Genomic DNA, 16,977 nt, shown 5'->3' on the forward strand with positions numbered 1-16,977 from the left:
CATAAAGTTGCTTATAGTAGTCTCTTAGGATGTTTTGTATTTCTGCGGTGTCTGTTGTAACTTCTCCTTTTTCATTTCTGATTTTATTGATTTGAGTCCTCTCCCTCTTTTTCTTGATGAGTCTGGCTAATGGCTTATCAATTTTGTTTATCTTCTCAAAGAACCAGCTTTTAGTTTTATTGATCTTTGCTATTGTTTTCTTTGTTTCTATTTCATTTATTTCTGCTCTGATCTTTATGATTTCTTTCCTTCTGCTAACTTTGGGTTTTGTTTGTTCTTCTTTCTCTAGTTTCTTTAGGTGTAAGGTTAGATTGTTTACTTGAGATTTTTCTTGTTTCTTTAGGTAGGCTTGTATAGCTATAAACTTCCCTCTTAGAACCGCTTTTGCTGCATCCCATAGGTTTTGGGTCGTCGTGTTTTCATTGTCATTTGTCTCTAGGTATTTTTTTATTTCCTCTTTGATTTCTTCAGTGATCTCTTGGTTATTTAGTAACGTATTGTTTAGCCTCCATGTGTTTGTCTTTTTTACGTTTTTTTCCCTGTAATTCATTTCTAATCTCATAGCGTTGTGGTCAGAAAAGATGCTTGGTATGATTTCAATTTTCTTAAATTTACTGAGGCTTGATTTGTGACCCAAGATGTGATCTATCCTGGAGAATGTTCCGTGCGCACTTGAGAAGAACGTGTAATCTGCTGTTTTTGGATGGAATGTCCTATATATATCAATTAAATCTATCTGGTCTATTGTGTCATTTAAAGCTTCTGTTTCCTTATTTATTTTCATTTTGGATGATCTGTCCATTGGTGTAAGTGAAGTGTTAAAGTCCCCCACTATTATTGTGTTACTGTCGATTTCCTCTTTTAGAGCTGTTAGTAGTTGCCTTATGTATTGAGGTGCTCCTATGTTGGGTGCATATATATTTATAATTGTTATATCTTCTTCTTGGATTGATCCCTGGATCATTATGTAGTGTCCTTCCTTGTCTCTTGTAACATTCTTTATTTTAAAGTCTATTTTATCTGATATGAGTATAGCTACTCCAGCTTTCTTTTGATTTCCATTTGCATGGAATATCTTTTTCCATCCCCTCACTTTCAGTCTGTATGTGTCCCTAGGTCTAAAGTGGGTCTCTTGTAGACAGCATATATATGGGTCTTGTTTTTGTATCCATTCAGCCAGTCTATGTCTTTTGGTTGGGGCGTTTAATCCATTCACGTTTAAGGTAATTATCGATATGTATGTTCCTATGACCATTTTCTTAATTGTTTTGGGTTTGTTTTTGTAGGTCCTTTTCTTCTCTTGTGTTTCCCACTTAGAGAAGTTCCTTTAGCATTTGTTGTAGAGCTGGTTTGGTGGTGCTGAATTCTCTTAGCTTTTGCTTGTCTGTAAAGCTTTTGATTTCTCCATCAAATCTAAATGTGATCCTTGCCGGGTAGAGTAATCTTGGTTGTAGGTTCTTCCCTTTCATCACATTAAGTATATCATGCCACTCCCTTCTGGCTTGCAGAGTTTCTGCTGAGAAATCAGCTGTTAACCTTATGGGAGTTCCCTTGTATGTTATTTGTCGTTTTTCCCTTGCTGCTTTCAATAATTTTTCTTTGTCTTTAATTTTTGCCACTTTGATTACTATGTGTCTCGGCGTGTTTCTCCTTGGGTTTATTCTGTATGGGACTCTCTGCGCTTCCTGGACTTGGGTGGCTATTTCCTTTCTCATGTTAGGGAAGTTTTCGACTATAATCTCTTCAAATATTTTCTCTGGTCCTTTCTCTCTCTCTTCTCCTTCTGGGACCCTTATAATGCGAATGTTGTTGCGTTTAATGTTGTCCCAGAGGTCTCTTAGGCTGTCTTCATTTCTTTTCATTCTTTTTTCTTTAGTCTGTTCCGCAGCAGTGAATTCCACCATTCTGTCTTCCAGGTCACTTATCCTTTCTTCTGCCTCAGTTATTCTGCTATTGATTCCTTCTAGTGTAGTTTTCATTTCAGTTATTGTATTGGTCATCTCTGTTTGTTTGTTCTTTAATTCTTCTAGGTCTTTGTGAATCATTTCTTGCATCTTCTCAATCTTTGCCTCCATTCTTATTCCGAGGTCCTGGATCATCTTCACTATCATTATTCTGAATTCTTTTTCTGGAAGGTTGCCTATCTCCACTTCATTTAGTTGTTTTTCTGGGTTTTTTTCTTGTTCCTTCATCTGGTACATAGCCCTCTGCCTTTTCATCTTCTCTATCTTTCTGTAACTGTGGTTTTTGGTCCACAGGCTGCAGGATTGTAGTTTTTCTTGCTTCTGTTGTCTGCCCTCTGGTGGTTGAGGCTATCTAAGAGGCTTGATGGGAGGCTCTGGTGGTGGGTAGAGCTGACTGTTGCTGTGGCGGTCAGAGCTCAGTAAAACCGTAATCCACTTGACTGTTGATGGGTGGGGCTGGGTTCCCTCCCTGTTGGTTGTTTTGCCTGAGGCAACCCAACACTGGAGCCTACCCGTGCTGTTTGGTGGGGTTAATGGCAGACTCTGGGAGGGCTCACACCAAGGAGAACTTCCCAGAACCTCGGCTGCCAGTGTCCTTATCCCCACGGTGAAACAGAGCCACCACTCGCCTCTGCAGGAGACCCCCCAACACCAGCAGGTAGATCTGGTTCAGTCTCCCCCAGGGTCACTGCTCCTTCCCCTGGGTCCCGATGCACACATTACTTTGTATGTGCCCTCCAAGAGTGGGGTCTCTGTTTCCCCCAGTCCTGTCAAAGTCCTGCAATCAATTCCCACTAGGCTTCAAAGTCTGATTCTCTAGGAATTCCTCCTCCCGTAGCCGGACCCCCAGGTTGGGAAGCCTGACGTGGGGCTCAGAACCTTCACTCCAGTGGGTGGACTTCTGTGGTATAAGTGTTCACCAGCCTGTGAGTCACCCACCCAGCAGTTATGGGATTTGATTTTACTCTGATTGCACCCCTCCTACCGTCTCACTGTGGCTTCTCCTCTGTCCTTGGACGTGGGGTATCCTCCTTGGTGAAGTCCAGGGTCTTCCTGTCAATGATTGTCCAGCAGCAAGTTGTGATTCTGGTGCTCTCGCAAGAGGGAGTGAGAGCACGTCCTTCTACTCCGCCATCTTGGTTAATCTAATGTGTTATTTTTGAAAACATAAGTTGGGATATCACAAAATGGACTTAGCCTGCAGAGGCTTACTTTCAACCAGAGAGCTCCATTTCCATGTTCCGCTTAACAGAACCCAAAATGATCTTCCTTCCCAAACCTCTTCCTTTTCCTGCACTATCTAAGAAAAAGTAACCACACTCTACATAGTTCCCTAAGCCAGAACCCTAGCAGCCATTTTTGCTTCTCTTTTCCCCTTCCCGCTCCATATCTAGTCACTGAGCACTTCTATTCTACCTCCCAGATGACCTCAGATCCTTTCCCTCCACTCCAATCTCTGCCACTGCCTTTAGTTTGAGCCCTCACTCCTCTCTTAGATGAATATAAAGTCTCTTAATGGGTTTTGTTGCTTCCATCAGTCCTACTTATTCTCAAGCGTGACCTCACTACAAACCACCTGATAGTGACTCCTTAACTTCACAACATTCAATGGCTCTCATGTTTCTGGGAAGAAAACCAAGCTCTTTACCCCAGCATCTACTTGGGGTTAATAGATCTAGGTTTGAATTTCAGGTTTAAGTACTTTGCAGCAGTGTGACCTCAGACTGTTGGGCTTTCTAAGCCTTTGTTTTCTCACCGTGCCTGAGGTCACTGAGGGCAGGACTATTTTTCACACACGGGTGCCTGGCATGTAGGAGGGACTAATCAATGTTGAATGAAGGGAAAGTATTTTAAAATCCACATCAAAAAATTGTTCCTCCTTAAAAAAAGAAAATCCTGATACACTATGCCACTTCCAACCAAATTTGACTTCGACCTTTATTTTCTGATGATCACAATAAGGTGCCTTTGGGGATCCACACAATCAGGGATCAAATCCTGGCCACACCCCTGAGCAATCATGTGACCTTGGGAACGTGACTTAGCGTCTGTAAAATCTGTAAAATGAAGGTTTCTGAGGATTTTGTTCCCGAGGGTTAAATGAGTACCTCACTTGGAACGGGGGCGGGCGCATAGTGTTTGCCAAATGTTAACTATCGTTATCATCTTCATCAAATCAAGACCGTGGTACTTCACTTTGTGACTCTCAAGTTTGTATGAGAAAATCGTGCTTTATGCGTTGTTGTTGGCTAAAGTAGGGAAACCTGGAAACTCCTGCCGTGGAAGAGAGCAACAGGCGAGAAAAGCGAGTTGCTGAATCCCAGCGCCTCAGAGGTGGGAGGGGGGAGTTTGGTCCCTAATTTGCTGATGAGGAAGTGGAGGGGTGACGTGTCCTCGAGTCTCATTCAAGACACAGCCACAGCTCTTTATTGAGAGTAGGACCAGGGCCCCGGGGGTTGCTATGGTTAAACTGTAGGCGGAAACTAACACTCTTTGGAAGGCAAGACAGGAGGAGCATTCAGTTATAAAAAACGGTCAAAAATTGGGGTGAAACTAAGTTCGTTGAGCAATACATCAAATGAGTCAACTGTGGACCCAGTGAAAGCGAGTTGCTAACTGAACTGGCATTTTACGAACAGGGGCTTTCTACAGAGCCCACTGACTCAGGACGGCTTCGATTAACAAACTCCCGCGGCGCTTCCCGCAGGACCGGAAAGCTCGGAGCGCGAGAGATGAATGGAAACCAGAGTCTGGGGTGCGCCGCTCGGGGGGCGGGGCAGCCGCGGGCGGGGGCGGGGCATTGTGAGTCACATGCCTGCGCTCTGAGGAGGGCGCGTGGAGGGAACTCTGGTCGTGATTGGTCCGTCGTAACCAGGTAACCGAAGGACACATTCCGGTAGGCAAGGGCCGGCCGGGCTAGCTACTTTCAGTCGGGAGGTGGCAGCGGAAGGAGGAGGAGCTCCGGCTGCGCTCTCTCCCTCAGTGGCTGCGCGTCTCAGCGCTTGTCTGGTTCCCAGCCCTTTTAAATAAGCGGGTCTGGTCACCGCCCTCACAGACTAGTTGGTTCCGGGGAGGCAGCGGCGGGGGTGCGGCCGGGGCCGGACCCCTGCCCGGGGCCCAGCGGCTGGGCAGGGGTGCGGCCGGGGCCGTACCCCTGCCCGGGGCCCCGGCGGCTGGGCGGACAGGAGAGCGGCGGGCGAAGTCGCGTCTGCATGTGCGGCACAGCCCCGGCATAGCCCGGGGCTGCCAGTGCCCGCCGCGCCATTGTTGGGGGAGGGGGCGGCTTCTGTGCTCGGCAGAGTCGGGGGACGAGCGGAGGCGGCGGCGGCGAGGAGTGAAGGCGCCCCATGGGGAACTCGCTGTGTTGTTGCCTGTCCCCCAATGCCAGCCCCAAGTCGGGCCGGCGCAGGGGGTCAGCGGAGCCGGACTGCGAGTCTGAGGTCTACAAGGCGGCGGCCGGGAATGCGGTGGCAGTAGCTCCGGCGGCGGCTACCGTGGAACCCGCCGAGTTGGATTTCGCAGGTGGCGAAGGCCACCACCTGCAGCACATCAGCGACCGGGAGATGCCCGAAGGTAAGAAGCGGCGGGCGCGCCTCGCCCCTCGCGGGGTCGGCGCCGTCTGCTCTCGGGCTTACCTCTGGCCTCCGCCGCCCCCAGGGTCCCCCGGGAGGGAGACGCCGCCTAGGGCTCCTTCTTGCCCGGAGTTGGCTCTCCCAGGGCTGGGCACCGGGGACGAAGGCTGGCTCTGCTTGGCGTCCCCACCCCTTATTCTTTACCAGTCGCGTCCGGCCAGTCTCCTTCCCTCTTCCCTACCCGAATGCCCAATTCTTTCCCCTGTTCCCATTTCCCAGCCCGGCCTGAGACCCTCCAATCCGCGGCCCTTCCTGTTCGTGGTTCTATTTAACATCTCGTGGGACTTAGCAGAGACTTTCTGGTGTAGTCTCTCTTTTCTTAATGCAAACTTAAATACTCTAACTTCGGCGTATCCATCCCGTCTCCCTATCCAGATGGTACCTAAGCGAAGGAACTAGGTAAGGGCCTGATGACAGATTTCTATTCCTTAAGGTAGTTGATACTCGAGACAATTAAGACAAACATTAGAGGATTTGTCATTTAAATTCAAAATAGAGATGGACAGAGTCAGTGTGGTGTTCTTAACTAAAATTCTTTGGATTTTAATGTTTTCAGTCGCCCTGATAGAAGCTACTTTATCCCTTCTAACTATAATTTGAACACGATAGGAAAGAAAATGGTGGGAGAGGGGCTTAAAATAACTGTGAACGGTGTGAAACGTTACTGCCACGGCTGCAGAGAATAATTGTTGGGTTTTTTTTCTTTACCAAAGGAGACCCCATGGAGTTCTGATTACTTTTAAATTCCCACTTTGACACAAGTATGTCTTCAGTTGCACAGCCTTAACCGACTTCTTTTGCACGTTGCCTGTTCTAAGGGAGGGGTGAGGTGGTTCCTGAGACTGCTGGACAGAAGTTTCAAAGGAGAAAAAACAAATTCAGATTGTAATTTGTAATATAAAGGTTTGGGAGTTAACATACCACATCCATCCTGCAGAAAAATGTCTCCATGGCTCCCTCCTCCTCCGCCCCCCCCCCCCAGTAGAATACTATTTAACTTTAGGAATGTTCAGGTAAAAGTTCTGTAGACTAAGTGGCTGGGGGTGGGTGTTGTCGGGGAGGAGAGAGAGAAGAGAGGAAATGTTTGATTTTTGCCTCTAGAATTTTGGAAAGGGATGGCTCTAGGTTAAAAAAAAAAAAAATTCTGGGTAGCATAGTGGCACTTTAATAAAGACTGTTCTTTGAAGTATAAAACATTGTATCATAAAGATGTTAAAGCCCCACTGGCCCATTTGTTTCATTTAAATGCCAGAGATTATTTCATTATTTCATAGACGAAATGTCTTACAGCTCTTCTATTTAAATTTTAGTTGGGTTTATTTAATTTCTTTAAAAGTTAGAATAATTAAGCCTGTGGATTCACCCTTATGATGGACGTGGCTTTGTAAGTGGAAAGTACTCCCTTTTCAGAATCGTTAGATATTGTGAAAGAATGAACAAATTATGTGAATTAATTGTAGCTTTAAACACAAAGCATGTAAGTACTTGTGAAAACTGCTCTGCTTGTTGCTATAAGGTAAGCCTCTAAATGATTTTTAAAAACAGTTAGTAGTTGGCTAGTGTAGGATGAGAGACGAAAATTGGACCTTTATAGAATTCTTTTAAGATTTACAATGCATTTTCTTGTGTATTTCACTCGGCCCTTCCATCTACAAATAAGGCCCGTATATATTCTCCCTCTGTTGCCGATGAAGAAGCCAAGACTTAGAGATCTGAAATGACTGTGTAACACAGCTACTGAACAAAAGAGACAGACTTGGGAGGTGGTAGATATGCCAAATTCAGTTCTTGGGATGCTTAAGAAACTGTTTAGACTGCACCTTATATTTTATTATAATTTATCCATAAGTTAGGCCTATCTCAGCATACTCCAGTTTTGATTATTGCCATTCCAGTTTATTGTACACAACTCAGAAGCAACATTTACCTCTCCATTCTCTGTCTGTACATACATTGCAATGGATATGAATAAAAGTAGAAGTCATGAAATAGCCTAAATTTATCAGTCAGGTAAACACGTTGATATAATTTAAAGAGTTTGTTCTGGTGAAATCCAATTGAAGCCGAGAATGCCCTGGACAGAGGGACATTAGGGGAAGCTGGTAAGCGGGCAGGTAAGGTACTAAGCATTTAGCATACGACTATGTATGATAAGGAAGGAGTGCTAAATCAGGAACTGGAAAAATAGAGTTCATGAGTACAGAATTTACCTTTTTATGTTTAACATGATTGTTAAAATTTCATTTCAATTTGTCTTTTTTGGGGGGGCATTCGATAAAGTGATAAGAGAAACCTCAATTTCAGCATTTGCCTATTAATTAAGTTTCCATAGAAACAAGGTCAGAACACCAAATATAAAGTACAGGCACATTGGAAGTTTGCTCTTCATGTCTTTATTTCAGACAATTTTGTATCAGTTTCCCTGGAAACTGAGAAATACCTACTCAGATATAAAACATTTTGGCTTTTCTACAGTGAAGAATTATTTGGTTACTTAGAGAAAATCGTACATAAATGATGCTCTGTCTTGTTCTTCAGAAACATTGGAGAAGAACATGATTTCTTCAAGCCATCTCAAAAAAGTAACTCCTAAGAACGTAGTATAGATTTCAGATAGACTCAAAAGAATTTTTTACTACTTTGTCTTTAACAGTATATCTAATATAACTGATGGTAGTGTCATAATAGAAAAGAAGATGCTACGGTCCTATTATCTGATTTTATTTTTATTCATCAACTTTTCATACAGCCTTTATGTTCTGACCTTAGGAGCTTTGCTAATTTTCTGGTGAAAGGTGCTCTCTCAAGTGACCCCTACCTCCCATCCCCCTGAAGAGTGGGTAGGGAAGGAATTGGCAATATGATGTGGAAAAACCTCTGAGCAACAGATCTTTCCTTTTTTTGGTGACAGTACTAATGAACATTTGATGTGAAAGATTGAGAAAACACAGAAAAGTCCTTCACTCACACTCAGAATATCCAGAATTTTTATTAATATTTTGGTGTTGATTCTTCCTGAACCTTTTGTATGCATATAAACATAACATTGTGTTTATTTTACAAAGATGGGATTGTTCTTTATGTGCCACTTTGTAACTTTTTGTTATAAAGAAAAGTAACGACATGAAGCTCCTGTAACCGTGCTGACACCTAGAGAGTGCTCCAGGGTGATGTATTTCCATGCAGCTGCGCATAGCTCTACAGCCTGCCTTTTACCAACTGTTTACTGGGCCATCGAATAACCTTGGAGCATAATTCATTTACCCAGCCTTTATGGTTGAGCATCTTTTATAATCCCATTATAATGCTTTATTCAGGGGACACAGATAAAAACTGATGCATTGTATTGATACTTCCCTATAGCATTCTGATTGTACACTTTGTCTTACGACTTAATTAAATTCATAGGGTGAGTCATTTTGTAGTAAAGGTATTTTAACATTAAATGTTCTTTTTCCAAATTAAAGTTACCATTGATTTTTCACTGAACATTAGATTTCCTCTTTTAGGTTTTCGTGGTTCTTGGTAACCTGTCTTGTGTCTTTGATTCTGAGTAACTAAACTACTACTCTAAGAGATCTGAAATTAACTCTGGTCCTAGGTGACAGACACATCAAAAGACAGCATTAGAAGAAATCTTAGATGATGTGGGAAAATTGGGAAAACCTTAACTGGTTTTGGGTACACTGAAACATGATTATTAGGCACCATTCCAGAGGCAGGACAAACAGTGGTTAGACAAGACAAAACCCGTATCCTAACTCAGGTCCTTACTTTCTAGAGGTGCCTGGGGGCTGACGACACAAGAATAACATCAGGTAGTGAGAACACTAAGAAAGAAAATGAAGGTAATGGGCTGGGGAGGAGGACAGTTTTACAAGGGGTGGTTAAAGACAGCTTCTCTCCTTAAGCGACCCATGAGCAGTCCTAAGAGAGCCGTGTGAGGCTGTGGGAGAAGAGGCTTCTGTGCAGTTCCTAAGAAGGGAATATGCTTGATGCGTGCCAAGGACAGAAAGATGGGTGGCTGCAGCTGAGTGAATGAATGCCAGGAGGAATATGGGGGATTAAGACCTTGTATGCCTAGTGGGCCTTGACCAAAAAATATGAATTTTAGTCTAATTGTAATGGGAAACCATTGAAGGATTATATGCAGGGGAATGATGTTAATTCTTAGAAAAAGGGAAGGGGGGTAGAGAGGGCGGAGGGAGATCAGACCAGCTACTGTGTGAGAATAGACTGTAAGGGTGGAAGGAAGCAGAGAGGGAGACCAGTTAGGAGGCTGGTGCGGTAGCTCAGGTGAGAGCCAACAGTGGCTTGAACAAAAAAGCGATAATAATAAGGGTCTAAAATAGGCTGTAGTATATAGATTGCTCTTGCATTTCATTTGATTCTCACCATGTTCTGAGTTAGGTAGTGTAGGAATTCTTCTCTTAGGTATAAATTGAGTTGTCCAAGGTTTTAAAAATGAGTATTGATAGAGAGTAGGACTGTAAATTCCAAATGCATGGCATATAGGAACAGAATTTATTGTTGACATTATGTGAGCTTCTTTGGAATACTACCTTTTTTCTCAGCCTTTTTTGTTGTTGTTGTTTTAGTGTATTAAAGTAATAAAACTTAAGAGTTAAAACAGTAACACTGCGTAATGTGAAATGAAATGAAGGTAACTTGCAACCCAGAAAGGTTCTTAAAAGTCCAAGAAACTGAGTAAAGTGCTCTTTAGAAATATATAAAGCCAGGTGTACTTACCTATGTGTCACCTCTCAGTCATGATCACTGTAACACTGATTGAGGATTAAAATAAGGCAAAACTGAGAACCAGGGTAGAGGCAGGTACAGAAGCAGTTGGAAACCAGAGCTGGGAAGTTTGGAAGCCAGGATTGTCAGAAGCTAGGAAAGCAGGATCAAGGCTTGGGTGAGCAGTAGCCTGGCAGGTGCAGGAGCCTGCTGTGTACCCGCTGGTGAGGCAGCCCAGCTCAGGGCTGGCTGGCAGGAACTCCCTGACTGCGGTGGAAAGTGTGGACGCAAAGAGATGAAATCATCAGTTTACATGGTAATTGTAAAGATTGTAATGTTTGTATTATGAGCCATAAAACTAATACACTGCACAGTATAGGGATGCTAGGGCAGTTCAGTAAATGCAGTGGTTACCGTTAAGTAAACTGGTGCTCAGCAGTTGGCCCAGAAACTGCTGACATCTCCTGTTTATTTGGAATATATTGAAATCAATATGTCGATATTAATCGCTTTCTGAAATATGCTGCTTCTGTCAGATGCTTTCTTGGTCACTTCCCTCTCCCTCTAATATTTTAACAAGGACAAATCATTTATCGACAGTTTGATAGCATAGTTTTAACACTTTTAGCCTTCAGTAATGCATTTCATTTGTTCTAAGTTGCCTATGTTTTCACACTTTTAACAACTGCAATTGAGATGGATCTTAACAACTGGTAGAATCTTAGATTGGAGGAAAAACAGTACTCAGTGTCGGTGGTGTTTTACAGGTTTCCTCTGAGGAATGTTTACATGAAGACCGAGTTTAATTTTTTTTTAATCATACTTTTTCTACATCGACCTATCATGCTGTCAAATAAGTTGCAATTTAAATTGATAATACAAAAATGATGGGTCTTAAAATACAGTTTTAATCATAACCCCTAATCATGAGCTCAAGAATATTTCTCCTGGGTAAAACATTCTTAGAGGTTTCTAAAGAAATAACTTTCGGAAGAATCCATGTAATTTCCTGAATGCACAGTAATTCCCTGAAGTCTCTAAATTACTGTGTGTGCATGTGGTGGGGAGAGGGATGAGAGGGATGGTGGGTGGTAAAGCTTTGCTTAATAGTTGGCAGTCTTACCTTTGTGATAGTGAAGAGTGTGGTAGGTTTTATCAGAGTCTCCTTAGGCTCTTGGGAAGATAGTTCATGGGAAGTGCAGAAATATTGTGTGTATGTATGAGTTTACTGTCTAATGGCTCACATGTCCATTCTATAAGATAGTGATGTGGTATTTTTCATTAGCAAAAAGTGCAAGTTATATAGAAAATTGTTAGTTATATAGGCTATAAACAAAAGATTAATATTTTCTGAAAACCTCATGCAAACTGACAGCAGTAGGGCCCTGGTGTTTACAGTACATTCAAATGATAGGCCAACTCACCAAAGTGGAAATAACACTGATAACTGTGGGAAAATGGTCAAACTGTAATCAAAAGAAATACAAATTAGATCTACAGTGAGGTTCCTCATTCATATCAGTAGGAATTGTTTTTTTTTTTTTCAAGTATCCAAAGCAAGGGTAGGAACTCAAAATGTCATGATTGGTAGCATTATACCCTAATGTGCCCCCCACCTTCTTTAGGAAGCAATTTAGCATTGTACATGGAGCCGTGAAAGTGATCTAATCTTTTGGCTTAGTCATTCCACTTCCGAAGATCTTTGCTAAGGAGATAAAACCATTATTTTAAAAAACTATGTACATGAAGATTTTCCTCATAATATTTTAAGAATAGAACTTTGTAAGCACCAATCCCCAGCAATAGGGGATTGGCTAAGTCCAGTATAGGAATAACACTTGATGGGCCAGTGTGTATTCATTAAACAATAAATATGCAACAGTGGGGTGGAGAGCGCTTGTTAGTAACAAGAAGACATAAATTGTACACTAATTAGAGCTTTTTTTAACGTATAAGAAAAGCAACTAAAAGTAACGGTTGTGAATCATTGTGTGTTAATGATTGTGAATGGTTGTGTGTAACTTTTAAACAGAGCATCGTTTTGTCTCATGCAGATTTTTGTTCATGATATTTGTTAAAGGAATGAGCAAGTGACTTTTACCTTTCCCCACCTTTAGTGTGATCATCAGTACTGCTGATTAAGCAGGTCTCCTTCAGTTGCAAGTTAAAAGAACATCACAGAGTTAAGCACTACTTGACCCAGGAGTTAAATGATCTCCTCAGTTCTGCTCTCCTCTGTTGATGTCTCCTGAAAAGCCTTTCCCCTCATGATAGCAAGGGGAGTGTCCAGCAGCTCAAGACTAGCTAAGGATCCTAGAGTACAGTTCTGCCTTTCTCTTTTCTTGGCAAGTCCCAGGACAGCTGTGATTGATTGGCCGGTCCTGGGTCCTGTGCCTCCCTTTGAACCCCCTAGGATAGAGTAGGGAGAGTGCCAGCTTTTTTCTGGTCACTTGGGCTAAGTTTACTTTTTTTTTTTTTTGCATGTTGTCATTTCTTTTATCCAAGCCTTCTTGACTTTTGTATTTAGATCTGTAGTAGCACATCTTGGTTTCGCGGGTGTGTGTGTGTGTGTGTGTGTGTGTGTGTGTGTGTGTGTTAAAGCTTGCTTCTCTTTGATTCTGGCACTTAATTTTCCTGGACTTCCATTGAAAATTGTTAAGTTTTACCATGCCATAGACACTGATAAATAAGACAGCTACTTTGCAAACATTTCTGCTTATTTTTTAGATTCAAATGTAGTCTATTTACTTTCTTTTTGGTATAGGTAAGTAGTCATGAATTCTTTCGGAAGCTATAGGTTAGAGGCAGCTGTGAAAGTCTCTGCCTGCCATTTTGTGTACAGCTGAAATAATTTATTTTCCCATTGTCTTAATTTTTCAAATATGTAGGAGAAAAAAACTTTAAAATAATTATATGGGTCTTTTACATAAAAATGTTGAATAGAATATTTTCTCCAAAAGCAGCTTGATAAACTTCAAATTCAGTGAAGGAATTTTCATGAAGAACAAAGCAGTTGGTTTAGCTCTGTAAATTACTAGTGCTGGCAATGACATTAAAATGGATGGCTCAGATTCCTGTTAAAACGGGAAGTCCAAAATTACTGTTCGTGCCAAATTCTTTCTGGGTGGGAAAAGGGGATTCTAGGTAGATACATTTGTGAAATGCTGGGTTAGACAGAATTCACTACTAGACTAATTAGTTTTTAATATATCAATGTGTGTATTCTTTGGATTCTCTAAGAGGCAGGGATATATTTGTATTTCACTTTGACCATCAAAGCCATCTTTCAAAAACAGATCAGTTATTATGTGGTTTGGGAAATAATTGGCTTAACCATTACTCTTTATCTGAATCTTGGTCCAATTTCTTAAAAGATTGGTTAAATGGTTTGAGATGGACTTTGCTGAGGAAGTGTCATAGGGCTTTGATGTTTGTTTGTTTGTTTGAAACAACAACCTTACTATCCTGTGTGGTAGCTTGTGCTTGTTTTGTATTCTGCCTAAATAGAAGACGCTATCCCACCTTGGTGCAAGGTGGGCTACAGGCAGACCCACCTTTTCGTGTAGGTATGGCCAAAATTTTTTTCTAGTAGCCCTATGATCTGCTCCAGAAAGTACTCTTATTGAAGCCCCAAATTAATCATGCAGCCTGGAATGAAGTAGTGAGTTTAGCTTTGGAAATAGAGGGCAAAGTTAAAAATCACTCTCATGGAAGTGTTCCTCTAGATTAGAACATTGAACTTTTATGTAGTCCTCTTAAATCTGCCATGATGAATAGCCCCCAGATAAACCACAGCCAATGAAATGAGTTCATTTGTTGAATGGAGTTAGAATTAGCCATTTGATTGTCTGAAGAACATTTGCCAAAAGCAACTCACTTCGTTTTGGCATATTTGATATATTGAGCTGGTATCTGACAGTAGTTGGCCACAGCATAACTTGCTTCTTGAGACTGTTCCTGGAATGTGCTAGTAATATCAGCTTTAAAAGAGGGTGACTGAATTTTTAATTGATAAATAGGAGGGGAGTCACATATATGATTCATCTAAAAATGGCATAGATTATTTAGGTGCCAGTTAAAGAAGTCTAAGACATAGCCATGGTTTTACTCCACATGTATGGAGAGTTTCTACAATTTTGCTGTTTCCCAATAGAATTTTTATATTGTGCCTTTACTAAAATTGCCTTTTTGTCATTACTAAAAGCTCTTCTCAAGACTATTAAAAGTGGTTTCAATCAATGTGTAGCTATCTTTAAAATCATGTATTTTTCTACTCAACTAAATCACCACACCTTTTTCTCTTCTTCCTATACAGACTTAGCTTTGGAACCAAACCCTTCTGACCACCCAGGGGCAAGCACCATTTTTCCGAGCAAATCTCAAACAGATGGTAAGGCAATGCTTTTTTTTCCCTGAGAAAAAGAGTGAAAACTGTTTTTGTTTTGTGTATTATAGGAGGTATTTAGAAAAACTCTTACAGTGGTTTAAATGTTTCACTTTTTTACGTATTCACTTGTCTTATTTTAATATGTTGATGATACAGTTTCCTTTAGTTGTCAGTGTTTTAGGGAGGAGAACACTTAGACTATCTGTTTATACATTTTGCCACCTCTTTATCAACATAGTCAACTGGCCACATGATTTAGATGTGGTCTATTTCTCCATGCTACTTTGTCCTTTTCCCCTTGCTCCGAAGAGCACATATGTTAAAGACAAATGATAGGGTTTAGGTCACAGTTAGGTTTTCATTTGATCAAATCAGAAAAATCAGTTGTTATATGTGGGAATTGAGCCTTGTGATTTTGGCCCTGTTTTACACAGTGTTCAACCAGACGAGCCTATCTCACATCCAGATTTATGCTACTCAGAACTTTTAAGCTATTCAAAACTTTCTCATCCTAATGTAGTGCTGTGCCAGGGTAATAAGAGCAACATGCCATATGGGGTTTTCCAGAAGATTATCCTCAGCATGTGAAACTCATATAAATTTCCTGTGTCCTCCTTGTTTTAAGATGAGAATCAGAACCGTAGAATTTTTTGCACTCCCGCTTGCCTGCTTGTCTTCCTGAATGTTATGTTAAATCCTAGTTTATTTGCTAAAAAGCCATACGTGACCAAGTTTTTCAGTTGATTACGAGAGCAGGAATACAAGAAGTGAACATTCCATAATATTTAAAGTGATGCAGCACAATAAAAAACGGAGGTTTGGTTTTTTGTTGTTGTTGTTTTGCTTTTGGTTTTTTTCCGTTAGATCACTGGTTTTTATAAAAGGATATAACTCAGGAACAGCCAGATGGAAGAGATGCATAGGGCCAGGCATGGGGACAGGGCACAGAGCTTTGATGCCCTCTGCAAGGGTACTACATGCTCACCAACCTGGAAGCTCCTGGGGTTTCTAACTTGCATTTTTCTAGTGTGTGTACTTGAGCCACTCCTTTCTGGTTAGGATTGCTCTATTTCTCAGTTTCTTCCAGAGCCATGAGCTGCTCACATGTAGAGGGGCTCTGGAGACAGTAAAAGAAAAGCTGTCCCATGCCTGTCTCTCTCTTCAGCCTTAAGGAATCCGTGCCTGTGATGCCTGTCTGGAGTTAAAGGAGGCAATGTGAGCAAGAGTGTGGCCTAAGACCCTCTTCAGGCTTTTATTCTTCTGGCCTTTGTTGGAGCAAAACCGTTTTGTGTGCTGTAGATATGTTCATTTAGGTCAGCACACTCATTTTAAAATTTACGTTTAACATAGGTTACTTTCCAGTTGTGTATTTTTTCAGTAAGGTATTTGAGTAGGTTACCATTAAGTGGTTCAGGATGCTTCCAGAGATCCTGGTGCGTTGGGAGATGAGTGCCTGGCCAGAAACTGGTTCGTAGAGTTGTCATCTGTAGATTGTGGTAATTAAAGTAAGCTGTGTGTAAATGAAGACTTAGAAAATACTCCTGGCTAGTAGTTCAGCTATGCAGCAGGTACATTTTTTTATTAGCTAAGTTTCTCACCTGGCCTAATTTGCTTTGTCCTTTTCTTTTGTAAATGGGGAGTCTTTCATTTGTGCCTAATACAGAATATCTATTAGGTCAAAAAAGTGAAACTAAGTTTTTAGATTTTATTTATAGGACTCATCTTGCTGGGTGATTTAAATTATATATTTTGTTGGAAATTATTTTAAAAAATAGAATGGAATTCTATCTCATTGTGTTATTGGTAATCCATCAGATAATTAGTGACTACCTTTATTTTTCTATGGCATTTGTATCAGAATTCATCAGTTAATTTTTTTTATTCTTAGTGCGGGAAAAGAGGAGGAGCAACCATTTCAACCATGTAAGTAAACAGTTGAAAAGTTAAGAAATTAATAGTTTGAATTAAAAATATGTCTGCCATGATTCCTAAAAAATATGATGGATCCAATACTGTTAGCATGGACCTCTTTTTTGTAGATTTTCTAAATCTCTATTTTCCTAATTATCAAATGTATTCAGGAAAGTCTTTGACTTAGTAGTGCCCATTTTTTAAGGGTTCTGACATTTACGTTAAATTTCACTAATACGGTTGTAGTATAAAGATCTGCCTTAAATTCTTTTGCCTTATTTTTTTGATCTTATTTTTTAACCAAAGTAATAAAAGTATAACAGGTAAGTTAATTTTTAGCACTGTC

At 41.1% G+C, this 16,977-nt stretch overlaps 1 pseudogene across 1 annotated transcript in view; it reads left to right on the plus strand.

The window, feature by feature from the left end:
* Nucleotides 1–5,299: 5,299 nt before the first annotated feature.
* LOC309653905 (cyclin-Y-like protein 1) overlaps nt 5,300–16,977 on the plus strand; it is a 41,926-nt pseudogene continuing 30,248 nt past the window's right edge. Inside the window, exons 1-3 of the transcript in view lie at nt 5,300–5,537; nt 14,649–14,723; nt 16,609–16,643. The product of the transcript in view is annotated as a cyclin-Y-like protein 1 (transcript). The remainder of the gene's footprint in view (nt 5,538–14,648; nt 14,724–16,608; nt 16,644–16,977) is intronic.

This window comes from Balaenoptera physalus, assembly GCF_965194825.1.
Source record: "Balaenoptera physalus genome assembly, contig: HAP1_SCAFFOLD_1433, whole genome shotgun sequence".
Lineage (NCBI taxonomy): Eukaryota > Metazoa > Chordata > Mammalia > Artiodactyla > Balaenopteridae > Balaenoptera > Balaenoptera physalus.